Raw genomic sequence first — 22,475 nt, 5'->3', positions numbered from 1 at the left:
CACAATCTCTGAACTTTTTATGATTGAAATCCTGTGAGTTACCAAAATTATCATCACTACAGTTATCAGGCGATGGGTTTGTAGCAGTTGCTATGGTTATTACAACTGCTAATTATCTTATTCTGATCCAATCTGTTTTATGAAGCACGTTAATTTTTTGCATTTTTCCGCTTCATATTGAACCATGTATTTAAATATTTTGATGAGCAAGAATGGGCTCAGTAGTCATTCTCCTCTGTGCCACTGGACTTTTAGAATTGAGTAGTATCCTTTATATCTTGCCTAGATATAGTCATTTTGTTGGCGTCTTGTATGTGGTGATTATTTGTGTAGCATTTGATGTTTAACTGGAGAGGTTAGTTTTAGAGTTGTGGGTAGTGCTGCCTAAAGGAAAGTAGTACATACCACACAGCTGGTTGGTTTTGTGATCCCCTGATGTAGTGGTTCTTCTGTAATTCTGGATTGTGTGTATCCATATTTTGCCTCTTTGAGGTTTGATTAATGACTCTTCACTGTGATGTCATTAGCATTCTGACTACAGTGTTAATAGCAAAGCAGCAGACAACAGTTTGGACATTTCTGACCTGGAGGCATCCATGGACTTTTGTTTCTTTGTTTAAACATTTGTGGTATGACCTCATGCTACTTGCATTGATTAGTTTTGATGTGGTGATGCTTTGACAAAATAAGAGTTGGATAGCTACCTAATCAAATATTGCCAGCAACATTGTATGCAGTAAACTGGTTATTTTGAGGTCCCATGAGGTTCAGTGAATTTTTTTTGTGCTTGAGTCGTATAAAGATCAGCATGTCCCAATTATTCTTTGATTGTTGTCAAATACTTTCTCAGTCATTGTGTCAGGGTTTAGTGTAGCATAATACATGTTGCCATCTTCTCAGGTGATCAATCAGTTCCTGAGACCAGATCATGTACAACTCCTAAGTCTATTATAAGTGTTTCAGGGCCCTGGTTTCAAAACAATATACTGACATTTCACTTATATGCAGCCCGGATATGAACATATAAGCAACTTCATAGCAAAAATAGAAAAGAAAGCAGAGATAATACTCTACTGTATGGCGGTTGCATTTACTCCCAGTGGGGTATGCTATAATCAAACTTCATGAAGGCCAAAAAAAATAGTATAAACATAGAACAGTGTGTTAAGAACTTTTGCTGTCTCTACTTGGAGAGATCATGTAATGCTGTGGATGCATAGAAATCAGGGGTTTTCTGTGTTGCTTTGGGAGACACAGCTGTGTGTGGGGGGGGGGGGGGGGGGGTTAAATTATTGAACTGCTTTTGGTTTAAAAAAAAAAAAAAAAGCTGCTGAGAGAGCCAAATTATTCCAAGGTGCTCTTACTCAGTAGTGTTCTCTTTCTTTTAACAGTCCTGAAAAGTTTTTCTTAGTAGTCCAGTGGGTCGAAGAGCTTTTGTGTCTGTTTGAGTCAAACGGCCGCATGAGGGATAACCTGGGCCCACATTTCAGCATGAAGTCAGTCACGTGACTATTGCGTAAGACCAAATAGGCTTACTTACAGATTATGACACACAAGCATAGTGAAAGAGCAAGATGACAAGGGTTTGGATAGTTTGTTTTTTTGTTATTTTACCATTGGCAGTATTTTTACAGTGGACATTTATCATCTTTAATAAATGCCTTAACTTGTTTGTGAATTAATGTTTGTATGGATGTTATAACATCATGTACATGATGTAACTGAATGCAAGGCCAAGATTTTTTTTTTTTTCCTTCCTGGGGTTCATTAGTCATCCTGTTTGGTCAGTCTTGAAAGCCTGATTGTAGTAGAGGATGGAGATCTTTCACACTCTTTATAGTGATCCTAGACTGCACTCTTAAAAGGGTTCTATACAGTACCAAAAAAGGGTGTAACAATAGCAGAACCCTCATCAACAAGGGTTGTTTATAGAACCATACACAACACATTCTGTATCAATCGGAAGAACCTTTTCACAACGCACAGAACCCTTTAATCATGCAAATGGTTCTTTGTGTTTATGGCTTAGTAACGAAAATTAGACCATTGTCATTACAAAAGAACCCTTGAAGAACCCTCTTTTTAAAGTGTATGTAGCAGGTAGCTGTTTTAAGTCATTTTATGGTTACGAACCATTTTCCTTGCACAAATCTTAAAGCAGTGTTAGGTTAGCGTTAAGCATCATGAAATGTGTTTTATTCTTTTTTTTCTTCCAGCAGAAATTCATTGACTGACACACAGTTTAATACTTCAGGAGAAGAAATGCCTTTTTAGCTGCTGACTGGCAGCAGTTTAATCACTGTAGCTTGGAGTATTCTGAAGCTGTTGTTAATGATCAACTTGGCTTTGCCTGAGATGTTCCTTTCACTACTCCATATGCCTCTCTCTCACACTAAATATCCATGTTTCTAAGAATACGAGAGCCTGAGGTGAAGCACAACTGCATAAACACCATCTCTGCTCTTAGCCCTTCCTTCTTAAGCTGCCCTAAAGGTAGATGGCACAGTCAACTAATAATTAGCTAACAAGTACTTGCACATAACTAGCTCATCAATTTGTCGCTGAGGTGTAATACCAGTTTGTGAGAAGCAGACAGACTCACTGAACTTTGAATCCTTTTTTTAATGCTTTTCATGGTGTGCTGGGTGTTTTTGAAAGCACAATACTTTAAAAAGAAATTATACTGACTTAAAGTTTATAGCCAGGTTCTATGTTTTGTCCCTTTCTAGCTGCTGTAGGCTGCTGCCTTCATCGGTGATTGTGCGAGCCAGCTTCTGTTCCGTGGTTTCGTTTTTTTTTTTGTAGCCACATGAACTGTTTTAATATCAAATCCAGGCCAAAATTTCCTTTAAATGGCTCTTTTCTCATGTAACACTATTGCATTGCTCATTCATCTAACTACTTGTCTAACTTGAGTTGTAGAGTCACCAGCAGAAGCCCACAGGTCACTTAGCCGGTTAGTTAAGGTTTTTGTCCTCCTTCCAGGTCACTTAACCGGTTTGTTTAGTTTTATCGTAGCTCTTTTGTGCTCCCAGTTTGTGCTCATCCATCTTCCGCCTCCATGAGGTGTTTAGAATGATGCTGTCTGTGCTTTGCTGAATATGAAGGCTGTATTACGCCCACATTTCTCTGTTTTCATTTGACCCTTTATGCTGGGTAGGTCATGACCAATGTAGGCTCTATTTCATTAGATGTGAATTCCACAATATCCTTACACAATAGTGTGACACACAGGATCATATACATGTCTTGGATGCTGTGATTTAAAATATACACCATTAAATTAAAAAATGGCTTGTTTCATAGGCATTAAATCAAGGGTGATTGTGGATATAGTGCTCATTATCAAATGTGTATTGCTAAAAATACTGATAAAGCTTAAGTGGTATCATTGTATGTCAGTGGTGATGATATGATACATGGTATAAATGAGGTATTGGTCAGCACCACAAAACGTTTTACATTGGTGAGTGTTCCTTTGAGCTGTAACAAACTGCAGTACTGAACCAACATGATCAGTACAATCTCAGGCAAATTATAACAATGTTCCACATGAAACATGATCAGCTAGCATGGCTTAAATATAAAGCACTCCTGATGCTGCTTATCCTCGGCTCATCAACAGCAGTCACTTGCCATTCATGAAATGAGGAGCCAGGTATGGAGCTAATGTTTGACATTAACTGAGCTTGTCACTGGCATGTTATTTATGCAGATTGGTAGCTTGTGCCTTAATACGCAACAATGCAGACTAATTTTAAGCAACCCACTTTTTCCATTGTTGTATGAATGCACAGTCTAGCAAGTAGATTGGCTAGCTAGGTTGGTTTCCTTTCCAGCCCTGACATTGCAGACTTCGCAATTTGACTGGTAGCATTTCTCACCTGCTGTCCAAGGACAACCATCCACGGTACCACATTGTTTTTATTATGAGGAGACCAAACATTAGCAGCTCAGTTGAATAAAGATGTATTTGAGCAGGGGAAGCATAAAACTGTTGGAACTGGAGAAACCAAAAAAAAAGCCTGGCCTGCATTTCAGATATGCACCCCCCCCCCTCCCCCTCCCAAAAGGCAGAGCTGATTCCAGTTTGCTGATGCAGGCCATGCTATGACCTGGAATTTGAGGCTAATGCCCTCATTCAGCTATTCTGCACTTACGTGTATGAGAGTTCATTAGCCGTGTGGCCATGCCAAATGGGTTCCTTTTTAGGCTGGTGTCAGTATGCTCCTCATTTGACCTCTGTCCTTGTCTGCATGTGTTTTACACTCTATCACCTTTTTCATTTTGTGCTGCCATTTGATGCTATTGCATGTGTTTCACCCAAAACGTCAGTGTTGAAGTTGCTTCTATGTCTGTGTCCCAAACCCCAGTGTAATGGGCACTATGCAGAGTAGCATACGTGAGTCTGAAAGACGTCTTTTTAATCAGTCTGGGGATTACGCTCACTGGGGATTAAATTTAAATCACTGCCCCCTCCCACGGCCCTGCTAGAATGGAATGGAATTGAAACTACTGGCATACACACATTTCACAGCTTGCTGGCTAATATGATTTTAGGGAAATGGCTGCTCCTGTAACTCAGTGGCTTCCCATCAGAGACTTTCTCACCAAACATCTAACAAAGACCCAATGATTACGTGTCTCATAATCTAGGATTACACCTTTTCTGGTTGTATCTTTGAGTAATGAAAAAGATAAAATGATCAGTGCTGCCACATTGGTATTTAAAGAAAGTGATGCTAATGTTACCAGTTAAGAGTGATGTTTCTTGAAAATGACCACATAATTTTGGTGTATGGTAGCTTCCACTCATTTTTATCAATGTTAGCATATATGATGGCGCTATTACTTCAAGGCCAAAGAAGTCAGATCTGCTGTTCCATGAGCTCTTACCACCAAGCAGAAATTCATGGAAAATTCCTTAGTTGGTGAGGTGGAAACAAGGCTTTCGAGGTTACACACTAAAACCCTTCAACATGTGCAGAAGCTATAAGGAAAATGCAGAACTGTTTTAAGGCTTGCCTGAATCAAAAAAGGGAGAGCAGACAATGAATTAAGAGACTTCTTGGCATCCCATTAACCCAAACATTCCCGTACTCTCAAATAATAATGCTGTTATTGTTTCTCAGCCTGTGGGGAAGCAGACCTCCGTTGTTTTGTTCTTCAAGCTCTACAGGAGGTGCAGCAAAAGGTTTGGGCAAGCGTGTTTTTAAATACCATCCGTAAGTAGAGGAGGTTGTGTGGGTGGCTATGGTGGAGGAGGCATTTCAGCTAACGGCCTACTTTTTGTTGTTTTCTGTTGAGAAAATCCACCTGTTATAAAGTTTTATGCTTTGATGTGACTTGGTTTAAAGTAGTAGGGGGAAAAATCAGATTTGCATCTTCACCCTGAATGTAGTTGATCAGCCAAGACATGTCTGGTGTTTGAAATTTGCTTCTTTAGTTTCGCATTGGAGCTGTGAGGCTAATGTAGCTAACAACTGATATAACCATATAATCACACCCCTCAAGGTGGTCTTGCTTATGTCATTTCCAACACCTGAATGGAGTGATGTAATTATATATGACTGAACAAAAAAATTACAAAAACCAACAGTAGCAGCACTTTAAATCTTCCATACTTTAAGTGGTTCTCTACAGGATACTGAGGGTTGGTCCCCTCTTTTTACCTGATCCCGTCTCTCAACACTGGTGTAGAGCAAAAATATGCATTTTCTGAGATCTAGAGATGCATATCGTACAGCTTTTTAATGTGGGGTAGCTAAATATTGTTGCTCATAACCTGAACTGTAATGACTTTTATGAGTAAAAAGCAACAAGAATCAGTATGAATCTCCTGGCACTAGAAAGTGAATCCCCATCACAGTCGATGATGTCTGAACAAACAAAAAGTCTTTCGTGGCCAAATTTGCCTCACAGGCCTCAATTAGAACCTTTGGTTTTGATACTAGATGTTACGTGTCCTACTGTGCATGCAAATGACTGTGCCATGATTGAATGTATAATTCTTCCTAGTGCAGATGGACTAAACTGATGCTGTGCTGCCTGAACAGAGAAGTGACTTAAATAACAGGATGATTGCCTAAAATTTAACACTGCTGAATTAATCCTTCCCTCACCACAGTATGGATTGAGGAAAATTAGATGGGCTCAAGCTTGGTGTTGATAGTGTTGTTCCATTTGTGAAAACTGTCTCCTCCCTTTTCATTATAATCTGTTGGAGAAATTTCCTAAAGCTTTGTAGTTGTCATGTCTGTGTACAAATGTATTGTGAATATGAACTATGAACACTAAGTGTGACTCATCTAATGACTAAGGAAGTGTGCCTGTTTCCCAAGCTTTCAGGGAAAGTGTTAACTTTTTCCCTCTCTGATCTCCTACTCACTCTCATGTCCAATTTATAGAGCCAAGCTAAATATAAAATGTCTTTCGCTTTCTCTCGCTCTTGTCTTTTGCTGTCTTCCCAGATTTACTATAGTATATGCCATTGCTTACATGTATATGTTATTTATTTCTGCAGTATCTTAAGATCAGACATGGTTTTTTTTTCCCCCACATGTTCTTTTTTTTCTTGGGAGTGTAACAAAATCTACTGACTCTGCAGCCCTGCCCTATGTGATGAGGTTGCACCTGTTCTCTTTCTGGGTGTGGGTGTGAGTATGCATCATTTTTAACACGAGAGTCAGATTAAAGGGATTAGTGTTTCTCCTCTACATTCAAGTCATACCCCAGGTAACAAATCTATTGTCTGATTATGTAAAAAGTAAGTTGTGTAATTGAGTGTAATTAGCTGATTGATTGTAGTGTATTTATTATTGATATTAGATACCTAGGATATAAATAAATAAATAAATACATTACACATCAAATTATTGAACAGTACCTCTTCTATATATATCTTGCATCCATATAATTTTTTTCCTCAGAGTCTAGAAGTGTCATGTGATGCAACTGTCCAACCATGAATGTTGATTAAACAAGCTATCACAAAATTATTTAAAATGTTAAATATATATTAAAATAAAATAGCTTGGCACATTGTTTAAAAATACTCAAGTCACTAAAACTTTTGTCTGCAAGTTCTTACTTCCTAAAATGTCAGACGGCACAAACAGAAAAAAGGACTTGTATTTTGACATGCTTTTATAAAAAAGCTGCCAGGCTGTTGGTTAATAAAGAAGACCCAAACCGATCTCACAGTGCGATGCCGAGGTCAGTAGCCCTTTCACAAAGTTTGGAAAAAATTAAATCTTTGAGTCATGGTTAGAATGTCAGGTGGTCCGACCTCAGGGAAAACATGAAAATGTTGAATAATTACAAAAATGTTTGTAGATGCACGTTTTTTTTAACTATATTAGCCAGCACTAATCTAAGTGGTAGGTGTGACCCATAAGTGACACAAGCCCCCCCTCAAGCATCAGACCTTTAATCATTAAATATAAAGACTCCACTGGTGTCTGTGAGCTAAGGAAGATGGTTATGAAGATGTCTCCCTTTCACCTCTGACTGTCAGTCTGCTGTGGCAGGTGTTGTCTACACACGTCTTGTTTTTGCAGAATGGGACTCTGTGACCTGTGGAGGAAACGAGAGAACTTTTTTGTGGACTTGTGGTTTTAGTTTCACACACACACAGACAGAGAGAGAGACAGAGAGAGAGACAGAGAGAGAGACAGAGAGAGAGACAGAGAGAGAGACAGAGAGAGAGACAGAGAGAGAGACAGAGAGAGAGACAGAGAGAGAGACAGAGAGAGAGACAGAGAGCGAGAGAGAGACAGAGAGCGAGAGAGAGACAGAGAGCGAGAGAGAGACAGAGAGCGAGAGAGAGACAGAGAGCGAGAGAGAGACAGAGAGCGAGAGACAGACAGAGAGCGAGAGACAGACAGAGAGCGAGAGACAGACAGAGAGCGAGAGACAGACAGAGAGCGAGAGACAGACAGCGAGACAGACAGACAAAGAGACTTTGACACAAAGTGCTGGTGAGGAGAGAAGCGGTACAGATGGTCCAAAACACACCCAGCCAGAGTCTTAGTACTGCGTGTCTGAACTATGGGGAAATGGCCTTGCCCAGTGTAGTCACAGAGGAAAAACAGATTTGCTTTTAAATCAATTTCATCTCATCATACCATAAGCAAATAAGTTAGTTAGTCTGGAGGAAGCAGCATATTGTTGCTGTCATAACAAAACCACTTATCTCAGAGAAAGCAACTTCACAGGAGAACTGGGATAAAATGTACTTGGCACTTGTGTACAGTAATGTGTTGATTTTTGTTCCAGTTGATTTTGGACCATTTCTTTTGGTACCTTTTATCATGAAGCATAGTACAATGTAAAGAGCTGTTGGCATTTGTGTATGTTATGAAAACCTTAATTTTTTTTTTCTAATGAGAGAGACCGAGAGGGAGACAGAGACTGTTACCTCGTCTGGAGGTTTTTAGAATATTTCTTGCTCTTTCAGGAGTTATGTGTAGGCGGGAATGTTTAAACCTGTGTGAACTCCCATCTGTCCGTTTAATGAAAGTGCAGGGTGTGTGGATATGCCAGCCAAAATAAGCTTTCTCTTCTCTCTCCCTTTCTTTTACATTTTTTGTTAACTGTCTTTCCTAGGACTGAGCAATTTGAGGGAAAAAATGTAATTGTGATTATGACCTGTTTTTGGCCACGAAGACCAGCACATCCTTTTTTTTTTCTTTCTGGCTTGAGACTTGGAACACTGAATGTAAAACTTGTGAAGACAGTTATTGACTGGTAGTGAAAATTGGACTTTTTCAAATTGAGAGAAAAAAAAAAAAACAGTCCTTCAGCCCTGTGCTCTCTCATGGTCTATTGTAGACGTGTAGGTCATATTCCTGCTTGCTGCGCTTTCATTTGATTGTGACCCTTGAGATTAAGGCATCATAAAATTTTAAATTTTGTTTTAATGCGATTCAAAATGAGTTTTCAGTAATCTGTATTATAAATAACTGGAATTATTCAGTAATTATATAGAAAAAATAAATCAAGATGAGTTATTCTTAAGTTATAGAAGTGAGGAATGCAAGTTGCCAGCAGCAACATATTTTAGTAGGTTATTGTGCATATTTAATTAATATTATTTGTTTATTACCTTCTAAAATTGATGCAGTTGACTCACAACATTGATTGATTGATTTTTTTGATTTGATTGTAATTATTTTTGAACATCCCCATTTTGAACATCCCCTTTTGACCATAATGAGAGAGAGTAAAACTGTGTGTGTGTGTGTGTGTGTGTGTGTGTGTGTGTGTGTGTGTGTGTTCTTGTAGTACTATACTTCTGAAGATCCCATGTCCTCACTATGATAGGACTATATTAAGTTTTTGCTCAAGTGAGGACATTTTGCTGGTCCTCACTTGTGAATGTGCTGTTTTCACCAGAGTTAATTTTTAATTTGAAAACTAAAAGAGCAGAGAACTTGGCTTTTGGATACTAAGGTTTGGGTTAGGTGTAGTGTTATTTAATGACAGTAGCACAAAAATCAATAGAGGTCTGTGGATGTCCTCATATGTATAGCTAGACAAACGTGTGTGTGTGTGTGTGTGTGTGCGCGTGCGTTTGCTGCCTTTTGGACTGTCTGATGTGGCCAGCTCAAGTCCTTTGTTTCTTATCCGCAGGGCATCTCCATGGCAACTGTGAAAATGCCATAGGTTTTCTGTTTCCAGGTGGAAGACCACTCTTAGCTCAGAGTCCCTTCATTCAGTGTGGTGTGATTTTTGGGAAGATAGTGTTTTATCTGTAGACAGATGATGCATGAGGATAAAAGGATCAGAAGGCCTCTGAAGTGTGAGTATGTGTGTGTTTGTGTACGCATGTGTTGGGTAGGGTGCTTTATAAAGCAGAGCTGGATGGTGTGAAAATGTAAAGGTTTTTCATCCTCTCTTCAGTGAAACCCAGGTGTGTGAACTTTTTGATCTATAGGCAAATGGTTATATCAAAACTGATTCGGTGTCATTTGTATTAGTATGTGCTTCTTGCTAATAGAGGTGGTATAGCAGTTAAGTGGTCCAGGCTCAGGGTCAATTGTTGATATAGCTGTCATTCCCACCCAGTTATTTCACTGGCCGAATGTTCTTAGAGGTTATGAAAATGTCAGATAAAGGGCAACTCATGTTTTTAAAGAAACTCGTCCCATAGGCTTCAATGTTGAGCTCTCTGGGGAGAGCAGAGCAATGTAGTTTTAATTTTATTAATTGAATAAAACAATTGTATAATATAACAAAGTGAGCATAATTATAAATTTATACTAAGGATCATGAATGGCTCTAAAGAAGTCAACGCAACAAACAACTGTTATGGATCCATAAGACTGTTTGTGTCTAGCTCTTGTTCAGAACAGAATTTAATGTGAGGACAACTGTAGCGTCTCTTTATTGGGCCACAAAAGCCAAACACAAACTACATTTGCCCCAAATCTTGGATTTATTCTTTTTTTTTTTTTTTAACACTGCTGTCATTTGCATGATTAGCTGAAGGCCTAAGGTTGTATGTTGTGAAAGTTCTTGTGGACTACAGTGCTGAAGGACTAGTGTAATGATATATAAATATATATACAGATTAAAAGTTTACGCAGCATTGCCGTCTGTCAGTTTCGGACTCTGTGTAAGAGTTCACTTTGACCAGCAGGTTCAACGCCGTGTATAGTATAGGTCTTAGAAGCATCTCTAGTATTATTTATCCTTTATTCTTTTTTTTTTTTTTTTTTTTCGTTTGTCATTTTCGTTTTGCCCAACCATATTAATTTATTCATTATTGCTGTAGTTTTTAGAAGAAACAAAGGTAAACGATCAAGTTGGTTGAAAACATGCTGCCCACAGCCTTAAGATGCACGTAAGTAATATTTGTTTGTTAATCTTTTTTTCATTTTTAAAAAATATTTAATATATTTAATATTACAGCAAAACATTTTTTGTTTTGTTTTTTTTTCTTTTAAGTTTGGTAGCGACGTGCCTCCCCCACTTCTCTGATAGTTTTGTCAACGAGTGAGCCAGATATCACAAGCCTATATGTACATCTGATCATTTTGTATCTTATCGTGATGCGTATCGTTTGTGTCTTGTCATGGATTTTAAACCGTAATTCCTGGGCGAACTGGATCCCTCTCTTTCACTCTCTTAACATCATCTGTACCTGGCAGCGCCTGCAGTGCCTGGCCCATAATGAAAGGACTCCTCTGTGAGGGTGTGTGGGAGCGAGTGTATGTGTCTGGCCTCTCTCTCTCTCTCTCTCTCTCTCTCTCTCTCTCTCTCTCTCCCTCTCCCTCTCCCTCTCCCTCTCCCTCTCCCTCTCCCTCTCCCTCTCCCTCTCCCTCTCCCTCTCTCTCTCCCTCTCCCTCTCCCTCTCCCTCTCCCTCTCCCTCTCCCTCTCCCTCTCCCTCTCCCTCTCACTCTCCCTCTCCCTCTCCCTCTCCCTCTCCCTCTCCCTCTCCCTCTCCCTCTCCCTCTCCCTCTCCCTCTCCCTCTCCCTCTCCCTCTCCCTCTCCCTCTCTCTCTCTCTCTCTCTCTCTCTCTCTCTCTCTCTCTCTCTCTCTCTCTCTCTCTCTCTCTCTCCCTCCCTCTCTCTCTCTCTCTCTCTCTCTCTCTCTCCCACCCCCCCACCCCTTGCCTTTCTCTTTTTGTGTGTGTAACTCACAGAATGAATAGGACTTCTGGTTTGTGTGTCTTGTCTGTTAGTGCATGTTGGTTCTTTTTGTCGACTGAAATGTGCATTGTTGTCTTTACAATTTTGTCACATCTGTTAAGCGCTTTATCTAGAGTGAAATAAGCATGGTCAACTTCTGTGTTTTTCAGAGTGTACTTCTACCTTTGCCTTTTGGTGATGGTGGTTTCTGCCCGTTACTTCATAAAGATGGTTGCCATTAATTCATTAGCATGAAAGTTACAAAGATTTAACACTATTACTGTAGGTACATATCTGCCTAATGAATCCCTGTATTATTGAGCTTTGATGGTTGTTCATTCTTGGTTGGTGCATTAAGTACCCAATCTTGAATCTGGTCAGACTGTGCATTCCTGAAGCCTCCAGTACTATGTTATTGTGTGGTAGTGTAGTCTTGTTGGTTTGGGACATTGTCTGGGCTCCAGCACTGCCTCTGTTTGAAGAAGACATTCCTGGTGCGGTGTCAGAACGAGTGTGTAACACTGACCCACAGGCTGCCTACCATCCTCTGTGTTTGCTTATGTATGCTACAGATGGACATGGTTAAAGATGGTGCTGATTTGATACCAGGTGTTGGGCTGATATCAGAAAATGCACATAGTAGGGTGAAAAAGATTAATCTGATCCAACTCTTAACAAATCTAGCCTGACATGGCACGCACTCACACAGTGTGATGTGATGCCATGTGTGTCTCTTCCTGTGCAGTAGTAGTTGGAGCATGATTATAAATGTTTTATTCACTTCACATTTGAAAACAGCCAAACCAACAAGAGCATAGTAGTTGTAATTCATTTTCCACCTGCTTGAAAAATGGCATGAAAATGATAATCGTTGTCATGATAATCACTCTGAAAAATCTAATTAGACTAATTTGCTCTCTTGCTTTGCTAGTTATCCTATTGGCTGGTATGAAAAAGTACACTGCTCTCTTCTCTGTCAGACACTCAAATGTCTGGGGGGGAAAAAGACCCCTTTTTTTTTTTTTGAGTGAAAATATGAGCTAAACGTTAATTCTGTGACAGCATTAGCTTCATAACCAGGCTTTGTCAAATTTGCAATCTAATGATTTTAAAATAGCAATAGTGCACCGTTTCTATTGGTTATGTAATAGAGGACATGCTTGAGTACCATTAGGTCCTGTTGGTACTGATCTTGAGCAGGTGCAAAAAAAAAAAACTATAGTAATTTGATTAGTTTCACCATATAATTGTACAAAATATATGGAATTGTGATTTAATTGAAAATACAGATATGTTTGTGAACTGTTTGAATAAGGCATGTGTAGCTTCTCGTGGAAAAATGTTAATTAGTTTAACAAGCAATAATGTACACACCACCTCTTAGGCTAGCTGTCCATAGTAAATGAATATTGGCTCTAATTTCCATTGTTTTCTCATTGAGAGATACAAAAACTGTTTATTTAAAAATATGTATTATTTGGACACTAAAAGTGGTTAAAATGGCCCCTAGTGTGCTTGCATGTGTTGTTTTAGGCTTATTTAAGGTATTTGTTATCCTGTCAGAAGCCTCCCAAACACAGGTGTGCTGTTGCTTACTTGTACACCTACACACACACACACACACTTTGAATTCATAAACATGCTGATTCAAATGTGTACAAACTTGTCATCCAAAAACATCAATTTTGCCTATAATGGTTTACAAGTGGCTGTAACCTCCATCAGTCACATTCTTGTGTGTGCACGTTTGTGTGCTGTGGTGTTTTGAAGATTGGTGACTCGCACAGTGGCTCTTCACATAGGCTAACAGATCAGCTCCAGAATGCTGTTATGTAGACTGTCCATCCGTGAACTGATTGAGTTGTTGTTGTTGTAGTAAGAGAAGGCTAGTCTAATGAAAGCTATCTGTCTGAACCACGCAGGTCCACTTTAACAGCTTTTGAAGCCATCAGAGGTTCGCTTCCATGCCCATTTTCTTTCTCCTTTAGTTTCTTCCTGTTGTGCTCCTTTAGTTGCAGATAAAGCGTCATTTGCTTGTCTCTTAGTCCCTTGAGGTTTGCTCTAGCAGCCTGCTGCATGGGAACTACTTGGATTTGCATGAATGTGTACTCGTGTATGAAGGTGGATGGGGGAGAGACTGAAGCTTGTGGTGTGTGCACGTCATTACATGGTTTTTGGTTTAGCTGTGAAGCATGTTTATTGCAACATGAACATGCGACTGGGAAATTTAGATGTAAAAATTGTAAAGACTCATTTAGAAATATCAGTGAGCGCTGGAAGCCTGTAGAATGCTGTTTGGGTCAGCCCTTAATTTGAGCCAACAAAAGTATTATTTTGGGGACAATACTGCAGGGAAATCTTTACCAGCATCACATTATTGATTCCATGTTAGTAATTCACAAAGGTATTTTTAGTTTGTTTCAGTGCAGATCACAATATGCAGCAGTATAATCCTTATGCTAGTATGAATGAATAATGAATGCTGCGAGTGAGTTATGTCGTTGTCCAGTCCAGGATGGTATGGTCATATGCGCGCACTCTCATTCTTTCTTGCTGTCTTTCGCTCTCCCTCACACACATTTGGCATTCAGCTCACTGCCTGTTTGAAGTCTGCTAGTGGGTGGCTGGCACTGAGCGCATGAGAAGCCTTCATGTTTCTAAATGACTGCATGATTGTGAATTGATATGTGAGTGATATGGTGCCTCTTAGGGCATCACTGGGATGTTGTATGTTTTAGGTCCTCTTTTTGTGTATGCTTGTGTATGATGGGGTTTTTTGTATGTGAGAAGCAGTGTGTGGTCACTACAGGAGAAGCTAATGTTGGAATAACTTTGATATGGCTGCTTTGATCAGTGCTCCCATCTGCTCACTTTTAGAAGTCCTGTCTCTCTCCAGCAGCTACTGAGGATGTCAGTACATTACTGCTTTTATTCCATTGAAGAGACAGAAAGCGGAAAGGAGACTGGCAGAAAAAGACAGCATGTGGCTCAGAGGGATAGATGTAAGAAAAATCTTTAGTCTGAATTAGGAGGGGCTGATATTTCGGTGGCTGATTCCTTTTGCTTGGTTCAGTATTGGAGTATATTGCTGCTAGTTGAATCTAGGCATTGAGAATAACATCAGCTTTAAACACAAAACTAATGTTAACTCAATTACACAACAGAAATTTACATCATATTAGTTAAATTCATGCTAATTACTTAACTATGTTTTTATGAACTTTTTGTTTTTTTGCGGATACCGTAAATAGTGCACCGGTCAACTGTAGGCTTTGTTGCAAAGAGCATAGTTAGTCCTGTTTAATTGGATGTAGTGCGGTGTGTGAATAAGTGGTCTTTGTACTCAGATTTTGTTATGTAATGCTTGTCCAACCTTACAGAAGTAGCTACAAAAACATCTTTATGGCCAGAACATGGACAGTTAATCTGTCCTTAGACTTAACTTCTTATTCCGTGTTTGCATGTTGGCATTGAAATATAAAGCAAAAGTGCTGTAAACAGTGATGGTACATGACTGCAGCATGCAGTGCATGTAATGCTGATGATGGTGGTGATGACATTTACTCCTGCCGGAGTACAAAGCGGTGCTGTTGCCCACTGTTTTATCTAAAGATAATAATTCTAAAGATGTGTTGGCAGAATGCAGAACTGTACTCATTATCATTTATTATTATTGTGTATTATAGTGTCCTGTTTTTAACAGCACCAGCAGATAGTTGCTGAAAAACTGTTGACATCGCACAGATTTTTACCTGTGACAGATAAAAACTGATAGATGCTTGTGGTGTTCTGGAACAGCTGAATATTTAGGTGACACTATTGTACTAAAATATGTGCTTATTCATTTTACTGCATTTACAACCCTAAATAAATACATGTTACATTTCTCAAATATCAGTCCAAGTAGATCTAGTCCTCATTTCTACTGTTTTTCTTAATGTATGTGTATCTGCATCGGTATGGCCTAGAATTCTTTATAGGTAATAAAATAACATGCTGCATGCTGTTTCATGCTGAAATCCCTGTGCTTTGCACATCCACCTTTCTCCATTTTTCTGGTCTAGACATGCGCTGAACCAAATTGATTTTGAATTATTTGATGCCCTACTTTTTTTTTTTTTTTTTTTTTTTTTTTTTTTTTTCTTTTCTTTTTTTTTTGATTCCTCAACAAATGTTGGAGCCAGGAATATTGAACAGACAAATTGTTCAGTGAATTTGCCCAGTAGAGATGGAGCGTGGAATATTTCAGCAGAGATTGCTTTGCGTTGCCAGGTAGCAGAGTACGGCTCAGGATTTAAAGGCTTTTTGTATCGTTTAAATTGCGGTTAGATATATAGGTTTTCAGTGTTGCCTGCACATTTGTTTATAAATGTTAAACGACCCAGGCTGTGGAAACCTCTGCGCGGTATTCACAGCCTGTCTGTCAGCCATCTACATGTGGATATTGGATTAGTCAGATTTATCATGAGATAGATGTGTCTATATATGTCAAAGTGTCTATCATTTTATTCCATATTGCCCAGCTCTAATCTCTCTCCATCTGATTTTCCTTTTTCTCAGTTTCTATCTTTTTTCTATTTTAACCGCGTGTTCCAACAGGTGGTCCCGCAGAACATCAGTCTTTTCTGTCTTTGTCTTTCTTTCCTTCCATGCTTGTTTCTTTTTTGCCTGGTTTTCTTCATTATTGTTCATTTCTTTCTTCCGCTTTCCTTTCTATTGTCTTTGTCTTTCTTTTTTCACTGTTTGAAAAGTCACTTGGATTGGCAACTAAAGCTGTTGCATCACATCTCATTGGTTGTGTTTGTGACCTTTTTTCCTTTCCTTTTGTTTTTTTCTTTTTTTTATTCTCAGTGCTGTAACTCAGGCTTCCGCATTTTTGATGGGAGTTGTCAGTTGTCAGGCCGTTGTATGAATTCTGGCAGGCACACTCTGTTCTGGTCCTGCTAAAGCTTATGTATGAGCTGTTTTAGATTTAAACTAGTGTCAAAGTGCAACAGATTGCCTATAAAATCCAGATGAATAAGTGAGCTATTATTGACTGCAAATATCTGTGCACTTAGATGGTGGTTTCAATATTTCTTGTGTTTGAACTGGACTTGAGGGAATTGAGTGAAATGTTTGGGTGTGTTCATGTGCTTGTCTGAGTGTGTCTCAAGCCAGCAAATGCTCTTAGTCTCAGATGTTTCACAGCCAGACTGAGTAGGTCCGTATTTTTCACTCCATTTTAGAGGTCTGAGCAGTGCACTGTTTAGGTTAGATTGCATGGTACCACCCTTTCTTTTCCTATACTGAAGCCTTGAAAACCTGTGTATCAGCTGATACAAACCAATTATCAACTGAAATGATCCAGTGTTTGTTTTTATTTTGCTGTTCATTCAGTTAAACTCATTTGCAAAATATTCATTAATGTGTACGTTAGTGCAAATGTAACACATAGAGATGCACGTTTTTTTTTTAACAGAAAACTGGCTGTAATTAGTTGGTGAGTAATTGTTAATTGTTCATAATGACTCCTTGAAAAAGCCCAGTTGTTAGCATTGAAATTAGTGTCCAAAACGTAATGACAAACTGCGAGAACAGCACGTGTGGGTGAGGATTAATCTTGGGCTGGTTTTGTGTGTGTGAGTGATCTTTGCTGTTCTGTTGCAACTCAGTGTTTGTGTAACGTGAGACGAGTGTGTTGAAGAGTTGAATCTCTTTTCCAGCCTGACCTCCACACATCTGTAGCTGTTTAAACTCACATGGCAGACCTTTTCTGGAAAACTGCATCTACACCCTGATATCGCTCTCTTTCTCTCTCTCGCTCTCCTCTCTCTTCTCTCTGTGTCTCTCAATGCATCTCTTTCTCTGTATCACCATGTCTCTCTCTCTGTATGTGTATCTGCATATTTTGTGTCCATATCTCTCTTAACCTGTATTTGTGTCTCTCTGTTTAAGAATTTGTCTCTCTCTGTGTGTATCTTTTTCTTACCTCCATATTTGTATTTCTCTGTGTAATGAGTATCTCATTCTTTCTGTGTGCTTATCTCTATGTACCCCTCTCTCTCTCTCTCTCTCTCTCTCTCTCTCTCTCTCTCTCTCTCTCTCTCTCGCTCTCTCGCTCTCGCTCTTGCTCTCGCTCTCGCTCTCTCTCTCTCTCTCTCTCTCTTTCTTTCTTTCTTTCTCTCTCTTTCTTTCTTTCTTTCTTTCTTTCTCTCTCTCTCTCTCTCTCTCTCTCTCTCTCTCTCTCTCTCTCTCTCTCTCTCTCTCTCTCTCTCTCTCTCTCTTTCTTTATATGCAGCTGTCTTTATATGTGTGTCTCTGTGTGCATCTTTCTGTTTCTCCCGCAGGCCTCCTCTCTTTCTCTTTGTGTACCTTTTTGTCTCATTTACTCCTTGTATCTTTTTCTTTGTTCTCAGTATGTTACCATATTCCTTTGCTTCTCCTACTTTTATTTATTTTTTTCTTTCTTCCTCTGTGTATCTACCAATCTGTCTGTCTCTATTTTTTTTCTTTTTCTTTATGGATCTCCTTTACGTTCTTTCCTGACCAACCCATCCACTTTGTGTGTGCACGTGTTGCACCCATATCTGATCTCTGCCCTGTAAGGAGGCACATGTGCATGTTATCCTTTTTATCTGCCATTATTAGACACACTGCCAAAGTGACATGTGAATAAAAATAATTAAGAAAATATTATACATATATTTTGATGATCCAGCTCTAGAAAAATCATTCCTTCTACATTCAAGCAAGTTATCAGATTTGTGCCACTTTAGCCCTGTAATTTGAATATAACCCAAGTAAACTTGTATATAGCCACCTTAACTCTGTCAGGTGCTTAATGTTACCCCTAATCAGATCTTGGAGACTGTTCTCTGTTTTGCTTTAAGCATATAGGGTTAAAATTATAGTGCACAATAACCCCAATTCTTCACTATTCTTGTATCAGTTGAGATTTGTATGTACTGTACATCATCTGCAGTCTTCTTTTGCTCTTTCACACAGCTGATTTTCCTGGTTGCACCTGTCTGCGCTGTTCAAAAAGGCTTTTTCAAAGTAAAAAGACTGTGCCATTGCATGAATCATTTGTTCAGGGGTATCCTGGGAAATTCAAAAGGTTCAGAACTTCACATTTTAAATCTGCGTTTGAGACAGGTAGTGCATCAGCTGTGACGGTGAATTTGAAGGAAAGTGAATGTGTGTGCGTGCTTGTCCTTCAGTTGTCCTACATCTCTTTCCGAATGTGTCTCTCTGTCTGTCTCTCTGTCTGTCTCTCTGTCTGTCTCTCTGTCTGTCTCTCTGTCTGTCTCTCTGTCTGTCTGTCTGTCTGTCTCTCTGTCTGTCTCTCTGTCTGTCTCTCTGTCTGTCTCTCTGTCTGTCTCTCTGTCTGTCTCTCTGTCTGTCTGTGAAGGACTGTCTGACAGGATCATTCTGAATTGAGTCAGACCCTTTTGTGGAGTGAATGAGGAGTGCTTTGTTGGGTGTAGCTTATGGGGTTGCAAAATGTGGATCATTATAGAGAAAAATCAGATATTTTATGAATGTAGCCTAACCTTTTAAACTAGCATGTTATGGTCTGCCTTTGTAAGTGAAGTGGCTGGTACAGTAAATGTAATGTTTTTAATGTAATAATTTATGGTGGGTAGGCTACGTGTTAGGGTAATGTAATTGGATAGTGTCTGATGGATAAGTAAGCCGGAGGGGATGTGTAAAAGGTGATAATCGCTGTTTTCGTAAAATAACAGTTATAGCTCTCTCTCTCTCTCTCTCTCTCTCTCTCTCTCTCTCTCTCTCTCTCTCTCTCTCTCCTATAGAACTAATTTACTGCACAGCAGCTTGTAAATATGTTGGGGAATTAAAGGTTCATGTTAAGGGTTCAAATTAAGGTTGAAGTAGTCTTTTTTTTTTTTCCCTATAGAGAGAGAATTGAGAAGCTATTTTTAATGTCGTGCACTGTAATGCTAGCTTTACCACGCAACCCGTCACCTTGTCCTTATTTTAGTACTGTTTTGTTAAGTTTAGCTTGAGTGCAGGGAACAAAGTATGTGCTGTTGTGCTTTGGTAATGTAACTTGCTTCAGTGTGACGAGTTGAAGTGATATTGAATATGGATCTAGTGGCTATTGCCCTACAGCAGCTAAGTTAGCTCTAACCTGGAGGGCAGGTTCTGATGATCAGTCAACAGGTAGTAAAACAGGATCAGAAGAAAGCAATCAATAATAATAACAATATCCACACAATATTTTATTCACTTTTTTGTTGAAATATTGAGTTATAATGAGGTCTTTAAAGTCTCACTGTGTGGAAATATTTAGTTGCACGCAACATGCAGAAAAACCTTTTTGTGCCTTCAGTTGTGCTTCAGACCCCCACAAGTGGATGAATCTTTTTTGTGAATGTGTCAAGACTATTTGAAGAGAACTGTCTAAACTTAGTGAAGGACATGTCATTTGAATATGTGAATGAATTATCTACTTTCCCTCTACTAATTATCTGCTATGTCTTCATCAGTATAATGTTGCTCATTGTTGAGCATTGAATTATTGTTTGCTATATACTTGTACATCATATTTTATTGTATTGCACTGTTTTGTAGTTTACTATATTGTTGAATGCACTGTGCATTGTATTGTATTGTATTGTATTGCATGGCATGGCACAGAGTTCTGTACTCGACTCTGTTCCTTTTTTCTGGGTATTAACACTGACTTTAGTATCTAGCAGTACCTGAGCTCAGGATTGTCTTTTTCTCTAACCTATTGGTAACTAGCAAAGATACTTTCTCTAGATAGACAAAGTACTTCTTGTAAGTCGCTCTGGATGAGAGCGTCTGCTAAATGCTGTAAATGTAAATCTTGAGTTTGCGGCCTAAACATTGATCCAGAGCTTTTTTTGTTAAGTCTGTGTGTGTGACTTTAATGTGTAAAGATGTATTGTGTGGCCCAAAAAACTTGCTGTCATAGTTATTTTTTTTTTCTTCTTCATATTCAGTAATGCTACTTCTTTGTTTTAGCAAAAATATCACACATCACAGTACTGATTTAAAATGCTACAGTAGAGTAAATTCTCTCTCTACTCCATGTGATTTGACTGAGTAAAATTTATACAATGCATAGCTTGTTAATGATCATGATGTTGGCTTTAGCAGTGTTGAGACAACAGTAGCAAATACAAATGGCCTTTCAACCAGTCAGTGTTTTTGTGTTTGCTATGAGTGTCCTGACCAACCACAGCTCCAGATGAGTGTTTCTGTAAGTATTTAGTTTTTCTTTTTATAATTGGAAAAATTTTTTTATAGCTGCAAAGGCCTTGAGATAGAATAGTAGTTATTAATACATGGAAAAGTAATCATTAAAGAAATTCTAGGTTGGTTAGTGAAGGAATGCATCATGTTCATGCTAGGTATCCATATCACCTTGCCTCATAGCGCAACAAACTGCAATGCTTTCCACGTGACCACTGTAACTAAAAGAGAAGAGATGCCTTACAATTAAAATGTATGGGAGAAATGTTAATTTCCAGACAATAATAAGAAAAATAGTGCAGAATCCTTCCTCTGACTCCGCTTCTCATTTTTCTTATTTTCCTCCCACCCACAGGTCAGTGTTGGTGGTTTCCTTTTTTGCGGTTGGGGGTATGATGTTCGTAGTATCGTCTCATGCCACATCAGCTACAGTGCGCGCCCTTTTTTTGGGCAGCAGGTCGTGTATGTTACATGTTGTTATCGGGGGTTGCAGACCCATCCCTATCAGCAGGAGTTTCCCCCAACCCCAAACTGGTGATGGTGCTTATTTACTGGGCCAGAGCCTTATCTGCGAAACCAGTGCTGTGGACACACGCTCTTAAAACGTTGCATTAGTTTACCACCTGTTTACTTATAGTCTTGACAGTGTTAGTCTGCACATGCATACAGACACAATTGTTGCATTAAATGTGTTAATTGTCCTGTGTGTTTAAGTGGTGTCTTACCCCCCCCCCCCCTACACACACACACACACACACACACACACACACACACACACACACACAGTTACATTTAATACATTTACCGTGTTGATGGTCTTGTCCATATGCACCTATGCACACATGCATGAACACTTGGAGCATAGCATTAATTTATGTTCATTTGTTGTCTTTTTCAAGACTGTTGTTCAAGTCAGAGTTTACTGCTCATTTATTAAATTTGCAGTCAAAGCGGCGATTAAATACAAGTTTATTCAATTTTCAGCCTCATTGAAAAAGCAGAAAATGACACAGATGACTCAACATCTAAATGTTTGTTCAGTATTTAGTTTGTTCACCCTCTGTATTTATTACAGCATCAGTTCTCTTTGAGAGACATACTGTTTTTCTCCAAGCAATGTACATGGATTTTTACATTTTTCAATTTTTTTACAACTCCAAAGTTCAGTCATAGAAGTTGGTTATATTTTCTGCTTCTCACAATCCAGATAATCCCAACCACGCTCAGTGATGTGAAGTTTAGGACTCTGGGATGGTCAGTCCATTGTTTTGAGAAAACCAATAACATCTTTGTTTGATTTGCTGCAAGTACATTTATCTCTAACAACGTTTTGGCAGCTACACATCCTTTCAGACTCAGTGTTGTCATTTGTCTGTGAATTTTTCCAGACCTGAAGGAAGAATGGAGTTTGATTTTTCTCCTGTCTCAAAGATAAAAGCTCTAAGTACTGTTTGTCTGCTGGTGGTTTTGGTGGTCTCCCAGGTCTCATACGCTTGTTAGGTGTCCTGTTTTAATATATTTTTTTTAACTCTAGTTTTAGAAGCACCTGTTTTTTCTTTTTCATGTTCCATTGACTTTGACTTTATATAACTATCATCTGGTATCTAAGACCTTA

The 22,475-nt window shown here is 39.0% G+C and overlaps 1 protein-coding gene across 4 annotated transcripts in view; it reads left to right on the top strand.

Moving 5' to 3' along the window:
- The window catches only part of kansl1b (KAT8 regulatory NSL complex subunit 1b), a 70,844-nt gene that overhangs the window by 15,865 nt on the left and 32,504 nt on the right, over positions 1 to 22,475 (top strand). The gene's annotated exons all lie outside the window — the stretch shown is intronic.

Source organism: Pygocentrus nattereri, chromosome 1, assembly GCF_015220715.1.
Source record: "Pygocentrus nattereri isolate fPygNat1 chromosome 1, fPygNat1.pri, whole genome shotgun sequence".
Lineage (NCBI taxonomy): Eukaryota > Metazoa > Chordata > Actinopteri > Characiformes > Serrasalmidae > Pygocentrus > Pygocentrus nattereri.
The sequence above is the reverse complement of the archived record's forward strand: the minus strand, read 5'-3'. Positions and strand labels throughout refer to the sequence as shown.